General features: G+C 43.5%; 1 protein-coding gene across 19 annotated transcripts in view; it reads right to left on the bottom strand.

Moving 5' to 3' along the window:
* Window positions 1-17,560, bottom strand: part of ctbp1 (C-terminal binding protein 1) — a 414,171-nt gene that overhangs the window by 29,534 nt on the left and 367,077 nt on the right. Inside the window, exon 1 of one of the 19 annotated variants that reach the window (XM_078553606.1) lies at window positions 7,254-7,334. The exons of the other annotated variants lie outside the window; for them this stretch is intronic. The gene's annotated coding sequence lies outside the window, so the exon portion shown is untranslated. Of the gene's footprint in view, window positions 1-7,253; window positions 7,335-17,560 lie in introns of those variants that run through there. 19 annotated transcript variants of the gene reach the window in all.

The following is a 17,560-nucleotide window of genomic DNA, read 5'->3' as shown; positions in this document are numbered from 1 at the left end:
AGAAGCATACAATTACAGCAAGGTCTTTTTGAGTTCATTTGTACAGCAACTTTAACATTTGGGCAAAGTGGTTTTCCGTTTTACAGCAACACATAGCTGCAGTATAACTCCAGATTCAGAGGCCAAACCAACAGTGGAAGAGAAGTGATGTGGGACACTGTGCAGCAGGTAGTCTCACATCATTTGTCTTTTCTTTATTCATTTGTGGGATTAGTGTATCCTCGGCAAGGCAAACATTTATTGCCCTGCCTTAACTGTCCTTGAGGTGGCGGTGGTGAGCTGCCTTCTTGAACTGCTGCAGTCTATTCCAGAGACCCAGGGTAATGCTCTGGGGACTAGGGTTCAAATCCCACCATGACAGATGGTGGAATTTGAATTCAAAAAAATACTTGGATTAAAAGTCTAATGATGACCATGAAACCATTGCCGATTGCTGTAAAAAGCCATCTGGTTCACTAATGTCCTTTAGGGAAGGAAATCTACTGTCCTTACTTGGTCTGGCCTACATGTGACTCCAGACCCACAGCAATTACAGGTTGACTCCTAAAAGTGCCCTCTGAATGAAGGCAATTAGGGATGGGCAATAAATGCTGGCCTAGCCAGTGACTCCCACACCCCATGAATGAATTAAAAAAAAGTCCATGTGGTGTAGGTACACCCAGTGCTGTTAGGGAGGGAGTACCAGAATTTTGACCTAGTAACAGTGAAGGAACGGCAATATAGTTCCAAGTCAGGATGGCGTAGACTTGGAGGGGAAATTGCAGATGGTGGTGTACCCAAGCATCTGCTGCCCTTGTTCTTCTAGGTGGTAGAGGTCACGGGTTTGGAAGGTTCTGTCAAAGGAGCCTTGATGAGTTGCTGCAGTGCATCTCGTAGATGGTACACACTGCTGCCATTGTGCACCAGTGATGGAGGACATGAATGACGGGGTGCCGATTAAGCGAGGTGCCAATTAAGCCAGCTGCCATGGTGTGGAGCTTCCCAAGTATTATTGGAGCAGCATTCATCCAGGCAAGTGGAGAGTATTCCATTGTACTCCTGACTTGTTCTTTGTAGATGGTGGACAGGCTTTGGAGAGACACGAGATGGGTTGCTTTCCACAGAATTTCCAGCCTCTGACCTGCTCTTGTAGCCACAGTAATTATATGATAATCCAGTTCAGATTCTGGTCAATGGTAATACTCAGGATGTTGATGACAGGGGATTCAGCAAGTGCCACTGAACATCAAGGCGAGGTGTTGGAGATGATCATTGCCTGGCACTTGTGTGGTATGACTGTTTGTCACGAATGTGTAATTATGATATTACAGGTTTTAAGGGAAACTGTTTAAAGGCACATTCCTGTTTTCAAACTTTTACATTGATTTAAAAAGCCTTTTTCAAAGTGGAAGTATGGACAGACAACTTGGCACCGTCCAGTGTTTATTCAAACCTGGTCAGACACATATCACTAGAGCTAGCTACCAAGAGTCATCAAAAAGGAAAAGACTCCTCCAGGGATGTCCACTGAATTCTAAAATATGTGAACAACCCTTATACTCCTGAGGGAACAGGAGACAGGAAGGGACTTCAAAGGACCTCAACATAACTAACTTCTTTGTGTGGTGGAACAGTACTTCATTGAAATTAACATAGCAGCCAAGTTTAAGTTTTAAGTTTTAAGTTTTGGAATTGTATAAAGTCTGTTGAAAACAGCCATTTTGTCTGTACAACCCGAGGAAGAACTCTGAGAAACAACATCAGAGAGGGTTCTTGGCCAAGGGACGACAAAGCGGAGGTATTAAGAAATCAACTGCTGTTCTGCCGAAAGAGTCCAGGCAATCTACAAGTGCCATAACCACAGAATTAGTGGGGAATGGGAAACCTTCTCCCTCTCTTCCAAAAACCTTTGGATCTGCTGAGTCTGTCTGAAAAGAATAGCTGACTGCAGAAGCCCTTGCAGCTGCTAAACCAAACATCAAGTCTCAACGCCTTCACTTCGGAAAGAAGGGATTCAAGCAATGGGCCCACAATGATACCTCATTGAGACTGATTTGAAATCTCATCTTTAAGTATCTTTCTCATTTATTTGTATTTTAATCTTTGTATCTGTATTTTAGTTAATAACTTTATTACTTTTACCCAAGTAACTTTCAGCAGCAGTTTTTGTAATAAACTAACCTTTATCTTGTTTAAGACTGAAGCTTGTCTGCTGGGTTAATTTTAAATTGAACCACTCAAATTAAAAAGATATTATAGCAGGACACTTAGAAAAAAATCAAGGCAATCAAGCAGAGTCAACATGGAGTTCCTTGAAGGAGTCACATGTGCTGTGGATAAAGGGGAACCAGTGGATGTACTGTACCTTGATTTCCAGAAGGCATTTGATGAAGTGCGATATCAAAGGTTATTGCAGAAAATAAAAGCTCAGGGTGTATGGGTTAACATATTGGCATGGATAGAAGATTGGCTTGCTAGCAGAGAGTTGACATAAATGGGTCTTTTTCTGGTTGGCAGGATGTGATGAGTGGTGTGCCACAGGGATCAGTGCTGGGGCTTCAACTTTGTACAGTTTATATAAACGACTTGGATGAAGGGACTGAAAGAATGGTTGCTAAATTTGCTGATGACACAAAGATAGGTAGGAAAGTGACATGGATAGGTTAAGTGAGTACACAAAGATCTGGCAAATGGGGTACAATGTGGACAAATGTGAAATCGTTCATTTTGGCAGCAAAAATAAAAAAGCTTATTATCAAAATGGTGAGAGATTGCAGAGCTCTGAAATTCAGAGGGATCTGGGTGTCCTAGTGCATGAATCACAAAAGTTAGCATGTAGGTACAGCAAGTAATTAGGAAAGCTAATAGAATGTTATCCTTTATTGTGAGAGGAATTGATTACAAAAGTAGGGAGGTTATGCTTCAGTTGTACATGGCATTGGTGAGATCACATCCAGAGTATTGTGTACAGTACTGGTCTCCTTGTTTAAAGAAAGCTGTAAATGTGTTAGAAGCGGTTCAGAGAAGGTTTACTAGACTAATACCAGGAATGGGAGGGTTGTTTTATGAGGAAAGGCTGGACTGGTTAGGCTTGTATCCACTGGAATTTAGAAGAGTAAGAGGCGATCGAAACCTTTAAGATCCTGAGGGGTCTTGACAGGGTGGATGTGGAGAGGATGTTTCCTCTTGTGGGAGAATCTAGAGCCAGAAGTCACGGTTTAAAACTAAGGGGTCGCTCATTTAAGACAGAGATGAGGAGAATTTATTTCTCAAAGGGTTGAGATTCTTTGGAACTCTCTTCCTCAAAAGGCGATGGAAGTAGAGTCTTTGAATATTTCTATGCCAGAGCTAGATAGATTCTTGACTAACAAGGGGGTGAGGGGTTATTGGGGGTAGGCAGGAACGTGGGGTTGAGGTTACATTCAGAGCAGTCATGATCTTATTGAAAGGCGGAGCAGGCTCGAGGAGCCGAGTGGCCTACTCCTGCTCCTAATTCATATGTTGTATGTACGTATGTTCGTATGTATATACACACACAAATTCTTAGCTCACAGACCACTTTAAGGAAATACCTTTTACGTGGTCATGATACTGTTACTTGCCAGTTATCAATCCAACCTTATGTGGTGTCAAAACTGGTATAAAAATACTTGTAGCTCCTGGGCACTTGTTAATTTTAACTACAGTGGTTACCAAATGTTCAGAACAAATGGACACTCCCTTTCTTTAAACAATTAAATTTTAACCATTGAGAGGGGGTCTCACTGCTTGTGTGAGAGCTCCAACGAATGGAGCTCTATCCTGGGTAAGAGATTTGCAACTTGCACCAGGCACAATAAGCAAAGCACCACTTCTCTGGAACCAATAAATGCAGCAATGGGTAACCTGGTGATAAACCATCTGCCGTTCTTTTCATGCAATTCATGAACCAAAACTCTTTAATAAATGCTGCATTAAGTGCAACAAGTTCCTTGACAGTTTATGAATTGAACAGAATGTGTGGACAAATTGGAAGCTTGCCTTTAAAAGAACGAAAATGATTGTAATAAGTCTGACCCTGACATGTTTTGGGGAACTATGTTAGATGCTTCAGCCTGGCATTTCTGCGCTTCCAACCATCAATACCAGTTACCATTTACAAGCAGAAATTCATGAGTTCTAAGAAATATTTCTAGAGAAATATTCCTTTTCACATTAGTTCCGAGAGACCGGCAGAAATTCTGGACTGAGTTTCTTCCTGAGCTTTTAAAATATTCATGTATTTAATCGCAGTACAAACTATCTGCTAGAAATGTTTAAGTTTCTTTTAATGGTGGCTGGTCACCTTCTGTAAATATTTCTGTATCCAAGTGAATGTAAAGAAATAAAGTTTCATTCTCTGAAAAAGGTGAAATTGCTATCACCGTTTATACTCATTTAAAGTCGATCACAAGTCAAAGTCGACCCCATAATTTTGGCCTAAAAAACTGTAATTTTTGCACATACCTTGTGTAAAAGTCGACCATAGTTTTTCAGAGAATCAAACACCAATTTCAGAACCAAAGTGTAATCTTGGAGATGTTAATGATTCGATTTAATTGTAAATGCATAAATACTAATGAAAATTAATACTGGTAAATAAATGGTTAAAACATCTATACGTTTAAATTTTGTTTTTATTTATTCAAATTATTAAAGTGATCAGATAATGAATGACAAACTGTGTCATGGTTATTAATTACTTAATGTTGTTGGTTTTTACTTTATTCTATTGCGATGGTCTTTTTTGAATTTCACTTGGGTTCAAATCAAGCACGCATGTCAACCTCTTGAAAATGTTACCCATGTAAAAGTTGACAGCATGACTTTGGGCCTAAAAAACGGTCTCAAAAGTCCACTTTTACATGAGTATACTTGGAATATTGTACCATAGATCTGGTACCACACATGACAAAAAAGAGAAAAAAACTAAGGGCAGAATTTTACATTTGGCATGCGCCTGACAAGCCGGAACGTAATATGACGCGTGATGACGTCGGGTATGCGTCCCAATGTCATTGAGCTGTCTCACGATATTTCATTTGGCAGGCACATGCCGGAGTCAGCTGCGCGCCCGCCGATACTTGAAAGGCCTATTAAGGCCATTAATGAACTAATTAACTTCAAGTTTACGCTGCCGTCCAACCTAACGATTGGCGGGCAGTCGAAAAGGCCAAGCGGCCTTTACATTTTTTAGGAAACTTCATCCTCGAGCAGGATGAGGTTTCCTAAAGCTATTACAAATTAAATAAAAACTTTCTTATGACAGTAAAAACACGTCCCAGCTCAGGTGACACAGTCTCATGAGGGGACATGTTTCATTAAATTTTTAATGTCTCCAAAAATTTTTTTTTAAAAGCGCTTCAATCTCTCTGGGGCACCTCCTCTTCGCAAGAGAGTGCTGGACCCGACTCTCTCTTCCCTCCCCCCGCCCGCACAGGTAACGCTCAGCGCTACCGCTCGCGATCCACGCTGGACGGGCCTTACTTGGCCCACCCGCGTGAAATTGCGGTGCGGAGCCAATCGCAGGCAGCAATCGGCTCTGCGACCGCTCCCACTGAACCCGCCCGACCAATGTAAAATCTTGGCCCAACTTCTCCACCTCACTTTCTCCAGTTTTCTCTTCCGTTATTAGTGCTGCTTTTAACAATGAGGATAAACGGAATAACTCGTACATATAAAATTTCCTCAGTAACAAAATTCAAGAACAGACATGACCGGCCTAAGTCTATGAGTTTCAGCCTGAATACAGGAAATACCAGAGCCAGCTTTAAGCATGACCCAGAGCTCCTCATCGTTCAGTACTGCTGCTGGTTTCCATCCCTTGTTGTTCCAAGTGACTGAAAGTGCTGCTCAATGGGGTGGGGAATTTTTACAGAACCGTGAATTTCTGTCAGTGCCAAAGAATTCAATCGCTTCAAGCAGCGGCAGCAGGACATGAGAATCAGCAATGGGGCTGAGATGGGAGGAGCTGTGGGCCACATTAAGAGGAGGGCATCAGTACAAGGTTTGAAGGTTGGTGGGGGGGTGGGGGCCGGAAAATGAGTGAAGGACAATGGCTGTGTGAAATTGGAGGCAATACAGAAAAATAGTGCCAGCTCGAAATGGAGAGCCCCAAAGTGCAATAACATTTGGGGGTGATGAGCTTTGACAGGGAAAGGGGGCATCTGCCAACTGAACTGATGGGAACGGAGACGATAAGAGTGGCGCCTTGAGTCAGGTGAGCAGAGAAGAATACCTGCATGAGGAAGGAATGGAGGGTGGAATGTCACCTTAAAGCCATCCCAATCAGTTTGTTGTGGTGATAGTGATGGTAATGTAGCAGACAACCATTCCCATGTCATAAGCAACTGAATGGCCACAAAGAAAAAAAATTGGGCAGTCCTCCAAGGACTTCTGCAATGAAAATGTGGTATGGATCATGTAGAATTTTCCAGAAATACTCATGGCCTAAATAAATGAACCATATAATATAGTCAGATCCATGGCATTAAAATGGAGGTAAATTTTGAGATCCCAAGTCTAGTATTTTGAACTAGTATCCTTTCAACACTGCAACTACCAGTTAGTCACTGATGAAACACTAAGCTGTTGACAGAGGTTGGGCTTGGGATGACCGCCTCTTCTAATTTTGAAAAGCTTTTAATACCCTTGTTCTTCTAGGTGTTGCATTTATGCACTGCTTTCTTGAAGGAACACACCAGAATCATTTTTTCCAGCCACTAAGTAAAAGCTACTTGTCACTTTATATTTCAAGCAATGAAGGGCACTGGTGCTTGCCTCCACAAGCACTTTTTATAATGTGGAATAGATGCCACATACCAAAGAAAGGTCACCCACAGTACACAAGGCTGCATTGTTTTTATATGTGCAGAGCTTTTCATTAAAAAAGTTTGACAAGCCCTTGTAACAGACAACTGGGTAGTTCCAAAGGAGATGGGAGGGAGCATTAATCCTTCCTACATAGGCTTGTACAAGACCAGAAATCATATTCTGCATAATTTGTCTTAGATGAAAAGGAGAATGCTATAATTATTTGTGATTCTTTCATGAATTACACACAGGGTCAGTAGCCTTAGGATTGGTTAAATTTAAATTTCTAAATCCCCCTTTAAATTGTTCAATTTCCTTTTTGAGAAGCCTGGAATTAATTGTACTTGCCATAACAACCTTTCCTCCTCCCACATATCTGCTTCATCAGTTTCAGTGCCAGCATCATTTGTTTGAAAATACTCTAACAATGGACAGCGTCTTACATTTCACAGTTCAGCTTGAGAGTTATCATCCTCGCACTGCTCAGAGAACTATCGGCACCATTACAAGAACTGTATTTCTGAAGGGGAACACCCGCTGCTTCGTTCTTAAGGCAAATGGAATGGGAATTAAGCACAGCCTTGCCAATGTCAGCCAGATGATGCAAACAATTTTGTTAAAATGATCCAATACTGTAAGTACATCCCATGCCCACAAAGGATAACTAAATATTGCAACTGCCGCCACAAATGCTAAGAACAGAAAAAAGTTCACATTGGGACATAATTGCCAGTACAATACCAAAGGAAGAGAAGGAAGTCTTTACAGTGTGCATATAGGCTGTAAATCAAGATTTACCCATTTTATTTAGCATTAAACATTCAATAAGAACTTACAATTCTATAGCACGTCTAACACAGAAAAATGTCCCAAGGCATTTCACACAGCAGTAATTAGACAAAAATAGATGTCAACCCAAAGGAGCATCTTTAAATGAGGCGAGAGAGGTGAAGGGGCACAGGGATTTCCAGAATGAATTCCAGAATGTTGCACCAAGGCAGCTGAAAACATAATCATTAAGGGTAGAGGTGGTGCACAAGAGGAATGGAAAGTCTTGGGTGATTTTATGGCTGGAGGAAGTTATGGAGATAGGGAGAGGCAGGGCCAATGAAGCAATTTAAACATGACGATCAGGATTTTAAATTGTGGGAACCAGGAGCCAATGTGTGTCACGAAGAATAGCAGCGATGGGTGAGCTGGGCTTGTATCAGGTAGGACTGGAGCAGCAGAACTTTGAATCAGCTGAAGTTTCCAAAGCATCCAGCAAGACAGCATTGAATCAGGTATCGATGAGGGTTTCAATAGTAAATGGATTGAAGCAGGAGTGGAGATGGGTGATGCTACATCACTGGAAGTAAGCGGTTCTTGTGATGTAAAGAATATAGAGTCAATAGCTTAACTTGGGATTGTGCAAGATTTGAAGTTGAACCTCAGACTGAGGAAAGGGGAGGGGATGGAAATAATGGAAAGGGTACAGGCTTTGTGGCTTGTGTCTTCCCAGTGTTTAACTGGAGGACACTGCTACTGATCCACCACTGCATACCAGGCAAGCAGTCTAACAGACTAGTAGAACTGGCTGTTCTTCAAATGATGTTATGAAGAAACAATACATAGATGAGGAAATTGAGTTGGTTAAGGATAGATCCTTGGGGGAGCACAGTAACAGGTTGGGAACAAGAAAAGAGGCCCTTACTAGAGATGCCCTTGCTAAGACTGGATTGGTAAGAATAGGCTGCTGGCAGGCCCAAAGAGGCAATGGAGGGCAGGCATTGGCAGAGAATCGGCAATCAACTGAGGGGAGAAAATGCACCGTGGTAACAGTCACATCGAGTGCCATTTGTGGCTTTTTTTAGGGCTGTTTGTGCTGTGGCAGTGACAGAAACCTGACTAGAGAGGTTCAAGGATAGAATTCCAGGAAAGATGATCACAGAGGAGATTTGCAAGGAAAGATGATGCAGTTTTGAAATGCAAAGGGACAGTTACTGAGGAGAGGGAACAATTTATAATGCCAGTTAGCATAGGGCTGGGAAGGGAAGTTGGGCAGTCAAATTTAGTGGGAATGGGGTCAAGGGAGCAGAAGTGGGTCTCACATATAATGTGTGCTTAAAGAGGTCATGTAGGCATCACTATTATAATGCCAGGGAGGTGGTGGTATTGTGCTATTGTCAATGGGCTACGGTAATGCTCAGGGACCTGGTTCCGAATCCCACCATGGCAGATGGGGAAACTTGAATTCAATTAAAATGTGAAATTAAAGATCTGATGATGACCAAAAAACCATTGTCAATTGTCAGAAAAACCCACCTGGTTCACTAATGTCCTTTAGGGAAAGAAATCTGCCATCCTTACCTGGTCTGGCCTACATCTGACTCCAGACCCACAGCAATGTGGTTGGCTCTTAAATGCCCTCTGAACAAGGACAATTAGGGATGGGCAATAAATGAATTTTTAAAATTCCACTGTGGTCTCTTGGCAAACCAAAGCAGGCATTCACATTTCATTAATAATTTTATTTAAAGAAAGCACAATTAACCAAAGTTAACCCTGACAGGAATCTAACAGAAAATCCATCCTTCTGAGACTCAACAGTAGTACTTCCAAAAACCCAACTCAAAGAAATATCAAAAATCTTAGGAATTTAGACTACAGTGAGAGAGGAGTCTTCCCTCAATTCATCACAACTTACTCAGCAATATTCTTGAAGCATACAATTCCTTTCTGAATGTTTCTCCAAATCGGATAAATACTCCAAAGGACAGAATGGGTGACAAGTAATGGCAGCTTGACATTGGCAATTCTTCCCACCGATCAATCAAGAACACCATTATATGCACCATGTAAATATAGCATGCTCCAAATAAGCTACTTGGTCTCTAGCCAAACTCCAGCCTCAACATCATAGTTTCCAAACCACACTAGCTTTCCCCTGTGCAAAGCATATCGATCATTTCAAGATCCTTTAAACAGTTGCCATTTGTTTTAGAATGTAAACCCATAGCTCATGTTAAATGTAATACTCTAAAAAAAAAATCCCCAAGTGATCAGAAATAGTTAAACACTTTTACATATCAAATAGCTTGCCGCTTAATTAAAATTCAATTAGGAGGAAGCCATACTGTACCAATTTTATCTGCTTTTAACAAAATCATAATCAAAATAAGTACTAGTAGCAATCATCAGTGATGCAAAAACTGAGATCTCAATCCCTTAATATACTCTAACCCTTTTTGTTGTCATACAGAGTGTTACATAAATATCAAAAGCATTGATCTCGATATTAATCCCCTCACGACAGGTGGGGAATGTGCCCCTAATCTGCTGCGCACACACTTGCCACCGTTGTTACAATAGTGGTTTTTTCAGCATACAAAGTGCCCCAACAGTGGGATGGGATACTTCATTAACATAGTTAAATCAGGCATGCGCAGTGCAGATGGGAGGCCGATTTAAATTTAATGGTTGCTTTAAGAACTTCCAAGGGCTCAGGAGTCAGGAACCGTAGGCTCAAGGTGATAAGAGCCTTGTACTGCACTCCTCGTGGGAGAAGATGAGCAGGAGTGCTCCCCCCAGGCCCTCAAGGAAGCTTTTGGTACCCCCACTGTAGAATAAGGGTGCAGCACATATAGGGTTAATGTGGGACTGAGTATAGTACCATCCACACAGTGATATGAGAGAGCACATGGCCCAAACTCATGGTCAGTGTGGTGTTGAACAGAGCTGTGTGCAGACCTAAGCATGGAGACAGCATCTAGCTTGTACCCTTTACTGTATATTTGTAAATAATTCGACTAGTTAAAGACTTACAGTTAACCCGCTAAAGACTTCAACAAACCTACCGAGATGTAACCAACACCCCCCCTAGTGATCACAGACTCCTTCCTCCCCATCGCGAACGTGACCTTTCCCACTTTCCTGCAGCCGAATCTTTCACTCCCACTCTCTCCTGCAATTGCCTCCTAAGCCCCAGTCGCCACAACCCACCCCCGCCCCCACCTACCATTCTCTCCCTCCTGCAATGATCTCTCTCCAACCAAGCCCTAATCTCTGACTCCTTCTCTCTCTACATTACTGGGAATTTCCCTCAAGGGTTCATGTCTGTGGCCTCTTGCCATTTGTTTTCTTGCCCATCAATTTGGCTGGCTGCTGGGCTAGAAACTGAAGAAAAGAATTATAATAACTCCTGCCATTGAATTTGGCATAATCTCCACTTCTCTGGTCTTGGTGGGTTCCCCTGCTACTGCACTCCCGCCTCGCACACAATGGGGTCATTAACTCTAATGGATACAGCATTATATACTTCTTTTACGTTGGTTAATCTTTTTGTCAAAAACTGCTTGAAATTTCTTTACTCAGCATTTTGTAAGCTGCTGCATTCTAAATCAAACTCTGGATAATTTTGACATATTACTGTCAGCTCAGGAAAGTATTTAAAAAATGAATTGTCCATTTTATTTTCTTTTAAAAAGAAATTGATGTACACATTGTAGTCCTTCACATTTACCAGTGTAATCTGCAAAGGACAGAACACTCCCCAGCACTGAGTGAACAAAAGGCATTATAAAAGCATTTGACTTTGAATGTAGAGTCCTTTCATACATTTGCCTACTCACGAAGGCCACAGCACTGTACAATTTGTACTCTTTAATGATACTATAGTTCAGTAAAAGGATTGTGAATGTTAACAGTTTAAGTGCACTCTGTAACTCACCCCGTTGCAATACACAATGGGTGGAATCGTCCCAGATTTGTACCAAGTGTGGTAGCAAGGGGTTTTACCAGTCGTAATGAAGGATTTTCACACTGTATGGTCCCAAACCACTGCATTACTTATGCATTCCCGTGAAACACGCCGTTTCCATGGGGGGTGGGCTCTCATTCGCCCGCCACGCCATCACCTCACCACTTCATCACCTCGGGCCGTTTTTAAAGTCCAGCTGCGCACAAACATCTCAGTGCTTCCAGGCTACTAGTGCAGGGAAGATGTCCACGAAAGGCAAAAGGACTGCAGCCCCCAGGTTTAATGACGCGACACTGGAATGCCATTTGGACCCCGAGGAGGCCCGGCATGATGTCCTCTGCCCCCCCTCTGGCCACAGGATGGGCAGTGGCATCACCAATCCAGCATGGCAGGCGGTGGTCAGTGCACAGAAGAGGCCATCCAATGCAGATAGAGGTTAAATGATCTCATCTGTGCAGCCAGGGTATGGCAACCATCTCATCACTCTAATCTCATACACTCAAGCCCATCACACATTCACTGACATCTCACTCACTGCCAGCTCAAGGTACATCGCCACTCAATCTTTCACACACAGACCCTCATATGTCCAACTGGCCTCACCCAGACAGCATCTGGACACTGCTTCCTCAGTCCTCACCATCTTGAGGCCACTTGCACAAATGAACATGTGCCCCCCAAAAACACACCCTGGGATACCCCCCCTTCCCCATTACAGCTCTCGTCCTGAGCTTCCCTTGCCTGAGGCCACTTGTCCCCCCTTCCCCAAGCAAGATCTTACCCTGTAGCCATTGAAAAGACACCCACATGTGGCTGATCTGTTAAGTAGACACCTACCCATGAGCCCCCCAAAGGTGATATGGTGCTGTCTGCGAAGCCTGGCGCTGATGACTGCGAGTGCTGCCCGAAGCAAGGTTGGCAAACAAACCTTGAAGTTTCGAGCGAAGTGCAGCCCCACCAGGTGCGCGTTGCTTGTGTGCTGTTGTGAAACACATCGGTGTGTTTACCCACAGACGTGGATGGACGATTCAGCCACAGGAGGGGATGAGACCGGCAGGCTAGCCTTAGAGTTATATGTTGGTGAGGTTCCCTAAGCAATGGCAGGAAACGAGTCCTGCCATTGGCAGACCGAGCAGACGATCACAAACTGCTTTCATGCTGTCGTGAAACCAATCGCGCCATATTGTCCGCTCACACCACGGCCAATGCCGGCGGGCACGGAAACTTCCGCCCAATGTCTTCAATTTAATTTCAAAAAATTAGATAAATTAATAACTGAGGAGGGGGTGGGTATGAGGTGGGGGGATTGTGTTTGGGGGGGGCGGGGGGAGCATTAACTGTTTTAATGTGGAACCAGCAGGGTAAGAAATTCGCAACTTACGTTCTGAGCAACAGCTTCCAGTGATCCCTTTAAGGACCACTGGTTTGGCTGACACACGGCTGAGAAAACTGACTGCTGCACACAGCACAAGTTCTGGCCCGTCACAAAACAATTTGGCTAAGGTGTTAAACCCATGATTTATATACAATACATGGTGCCTGAACCAACATGACGAAGGCTTGGGATGAGCATCTGCATGGTTCCAACATGCTGGACACTCGTAAAATGAGTGTAACATAATCAAACCTCACAACCTATCATTTAAAATGTGCTTTTGCTTTCACGGAACTGATTTTCTAAACATATTGATAGCACAGAATTCATGTGAAGATGCTGAAGCTCTCAGTGACATGATTTTGTGGGGCTTAAATGATAATTTCAGCTGTAAATATAACCATTGGGTATCATTGCTGTGTACAATGCAGAGAAAGTAAAATGTTTTCCTTATCCATTCATAGGATGTGGGCTTCGCTGGCTGGGTCAGCATTTATTGCCCATGCCTAGTTGCCCTTGAGAAAGTGGTGGTGAGCTGCCTTCTTGAACTGCTGCAGTCCATGGGGTGTAGGTACACCCATAGTGCTGTTAGGGAGTTCCAGGAATTTGACCCAGTGACAGTGAAGGAACGGTGATACATTTCCAAGTCAGGATGGTGAGTGACTTGGAGGGGAACTTCTAGATGGTGGTGTTCCCATCTATCTGCTGCCCTTGTCCTTCTAGATGATAATGGTCATGGGTTTGGAAGGTGCTGTCTAAGGAGCCTTGGTCAGTTCCTACAGTGCATCTTGTAGATGGTACACACTGCTGCTTTTGTGCCTCTGTGGTAGAGGGAGTGAATGTTTGTGGATGTGATGCCGATCAAGCAAACTGCTTTGTCCTGGACTTTGTCAAGCTTCTTGAGTGTTGTGGGAGCTGCATTCATTCAGCCAAGTGGGGAGTATTCCATCACACTCCTGACTTGTGCCTTTCAGATGGTGGACAGACTTTGGGGAGTCAGGTGGTGAGTTACTCGTCGCACGATTCCTAGCCTCTGACCTGCTCTTGTAGCCACAATATTTATATGGCTAGTCTGGTTCAGTTTCTGGTCAATGGCAGCCTCGAGGATGTTGATAGTCGGGGAGTCAGTGATGGTAAGGCCATTGAACATCAAGGGGCGATGGTTGGATTCTCCCTTGTTGGAGATGGTCATTGACTGGCACTTGTATGGTGCAAAATTTACTTGCCACTTGTCAGCCTGGATATTTTCCAGGTCTTGCTGCATTTGGACATGGACTGCTTCAGTATCTTAGGAGTCGCGAATGGTGCTGAACATTGTGCAATCATCAGCGAACATCCCCACTTCTGATCTTATGATGGAAGGAATGTCAATGATGAAGCAGCTGAAGATGGTTAGGCTGAGGACATTACCCTGAGGAACTCCTGCAGTGATGTCCTGGAGCTGAGATGACTGACCTCCAACAGCTACAACCATCTTCCTTTGTGCTAGGTATGACTCAAACCATTGGAGAGTTTTCCCCGATTCCCATCGACTCCAGTTGTGCTAGGAGTTATACTGTTTGGCAAGTAGGTAGTCCTTAATTATAGCTTCACCAGGTTGACACCTCATTTTTAGGTATGCCTGGTGCTACTCCTGGCATGCCCTCCTGCACTCTTCATTGAACCAGGGTTGATCCCCTGGCTCGATGGTAATGGTAGAGTGGGGGATATATCAGGCCATGAAGTTACACATTGTGTTCAAGTAAAATTCTACTGTTGCTGATGGCCCACAGCACCTCCTGGGTGCCCAGTCTAGATTTGCTAGGTCTGTTCGAAATCTATCCCATTTAGCACGGTAGCAGCACCACACAACACGATGGAGGATATCCTCAATGTGAAGGCGGGACTTTGTCTCCACATCTACCAATACTGTCACGGAAAGATGTATCTGTGGCAGGCAAATTGGTGAGGATGAGGTCAAGTATGATTTTCCCTCTTAGTGGTTCCCTCACCACCTGCCACAATCCCAGTCTAGCAGCTATGTCATTTAGGACTCAGCCAGCTCTGTCACTTGAACCACACTTGGTGATGGACATGGAAGTCCCCAGATATTAGTAAGGAGGACTTTGCAGGATCGACAGGGCTGAAAGTGCCGTCGTTGTTTCCGTTGGTCATTGTCGATGCCGGGTGGTCCATCCGGTTTCATTTCTTTTTTGTGACTTTGTAGTGGTTTGATACAACTGAGTGGCTTGCTAGGCCATTTCAGAAGGCATTTAAGACTTTGCTGTGGGTCCGGAGTCACACGTAGGCCAGGCCAGGTAAGGATGACAGATTTCCTTCCGTAAAGGGCATTAGGCAATCGAACAAGGTTTCATGGTCATCATTAGACTTTTAATTCCAGGTTTTTATTGAATTCAAATCCCACCATCTGCCGTGGTGGGATTTGACCCAGGGTTCCCAGAGCATTACCCTGGGTCTCTGGATTACTAGTCCAGCGGCAATACCACACGCCATCGTCTCCCCTTAATAATAAAAATTTCGGACTCAATTTACAGTTCTTTGCATTGCGTTTCTATGAGGGCAATTGGTGTCTGTGGGGAAAATCTGCAGAAGTCACGCAGCGAGTGTTTAATTACAGGTGACCGAGATAGCTGCTTTGACAATTCAAAAACAATATTGTCGTAATGCTACACCACTGTTGTTATAATTCCGCTACAGTCACTACAAACATGGTATTATTAATTGAAGAGTATTCCTTTCAGATTAGGGAAGGCTGGTCAGATTATACTTCCTGACCTTGTACTTTCCCATTTATTATGCAAAGTCTATCTGAAACAGCACTCAGCTTTGTAACAACATAATAGTACAGGTTTTCCAAGTGAATGATCTCAGTTACTGATTTCACCAACATTGATGCCACACATGTAAAATTAATATACTGTTGTTTAAAACACAGGAAAATAACAAATCTTGATTTAGCAAAGTGAAAAAAAGAAAACATGAAAGCAAATCCTCTTCGGTAACAAATTTGCATCGTAAACCAAGTTTTTTGAGAACTAAATTTAACTTATGAAATCTTTTGACCATCCTTGGTTCTATTTACAACAGCTTGCATTCATAAACCTCCTTTTCCTACACAGGAGTATATCTGGACAAAGACTGACACCAAGCCAAAGAAGGAGATATCAGGAACGGTGACGTAAACCTTGGTCACAAAGGTAGGTTTCAGGGAGTCTTTTAAAGGAGAAAGAGGTACAGAGGCTTCGGGGTGAAAACTTTAGGGCTGAGATGGCTGTATGCCAAAAGCAGGGTGAAAGATGAGGGGAATGTATAAGGCTTGGAGGGGGGGGGGGGGGGGGGGGGGGGGGGGGCCAAGAGGATTTTAATGTTAAAGGTGGTTACGGAAGTAGGGAGGGACACAGCCTTGGAGGAACTTGGACACGAGCTTGAGAATTTTGAAATTATGGCACTGGTAGTCTGGGAGCCAACGCAAGTCAGAGGCATACAGGTGATGAGTGAAGACTTCAGAGTCAGGATGTGGACAGCAATATTTTGGATGAGCTCAAATTTACGGAGAGTGGAAGATGAGACACCGGCCAGGAAAGCATTAGAAACTTGAGCCTGGAGGTAATAAAAGCATGGAGGAGAGTTTCAGGAACAGACAGGCTGAGGTAGAGATAGAAATGATAATATTAAGGAAGTGGAAGCAAGCAATCTTAGTAATGGAGAGGGATGTGTCATCAGAGGTTCAGTTCAGATATCAAGTGCTAACAGTCTGGTTCAATCTGAGACAATGGCCAGAGCAGAGGGGTAATGGAATTAGTGGCTAGCGAACAAAGTGCCTGGTGGGAGGTTGAGGTCAATGGCTTCAGTCTTCACAATATTAATGTGGAGGAAACTTTAGAGTCACAGAATCATCACGGCACAGGAGGCCATTTGATCCATTGAGTCCATGCTCTCGATGCAGCAATCCAATCAGTTCCATTCCCCCTGCCCTATCCCGGCTCCCTGTAGGTTTATTCCTTCAGGTGTCTATCCAACGAAATTACTGATCTCCACCATTCATTAGCAGCGAATTCCAAGTCATTTGGAGAACAATCCCAGCTTCCCTAAACTAACGTTGTGGCTAGAATCCCTCATTCCTGCAGCCATTCTGGTATATCAGTTCCGCATATTCTCAAGGACTCTCACATTTTTTTTATTCATTCATGGGGTGTGGACGTCACTGGCTAAGCCAGCATTTATTGCCAATCCCTAACTGTGCTTCAGAAGGTGGTGGTGAGCTGCCTTCTTGAACCACTGCAACCCATGTGGTGTAGGTACATCCTTCCTAAAGCGTGGTGATCAGAACTGAACAAAGTACACTAGTTGTGACCTAATCAGAGCTTTACAAAGGCTCAGCATACCTTCCCTGCTCAATACAACTATTTACAAAGTCCAAAAAGCCATATGCTTCACTAACTGTTCTCTCAATATGTCCCGCCGCCTTCAAAGGTCTATGCACACGAACCCCCTGGTCCCTCTGTCCCAGTACACTCTTTGGAATTGTGCCATTAAGTCTGTATTGTCTCTTCCTATGCTTTCTGCCAAAATGCATCAGCTCACACTTCTCTGTATTAAATTCCATCCGCTACTTGTCCGCCCATTCTGCCAGCCTA

Source organism: Cetorhinus maximus, chromosome 1 (genome assembly GCF_964194155.1).
Source record: "Cetorhinus maximus chromosome 1, sCetMax3.hap1.1, whole genome shotgun sequence".
Taxonomy (NCBI): Eukaryota; Metazoa; Chordata; class Chondrichthyes; order Lamniformes; family Cetorhinidae; genus Cetorhinus; species Cetorhinus maximus.
This window is presented reverse-complemented; position numbering and strand designations above follow the sequence as displayed.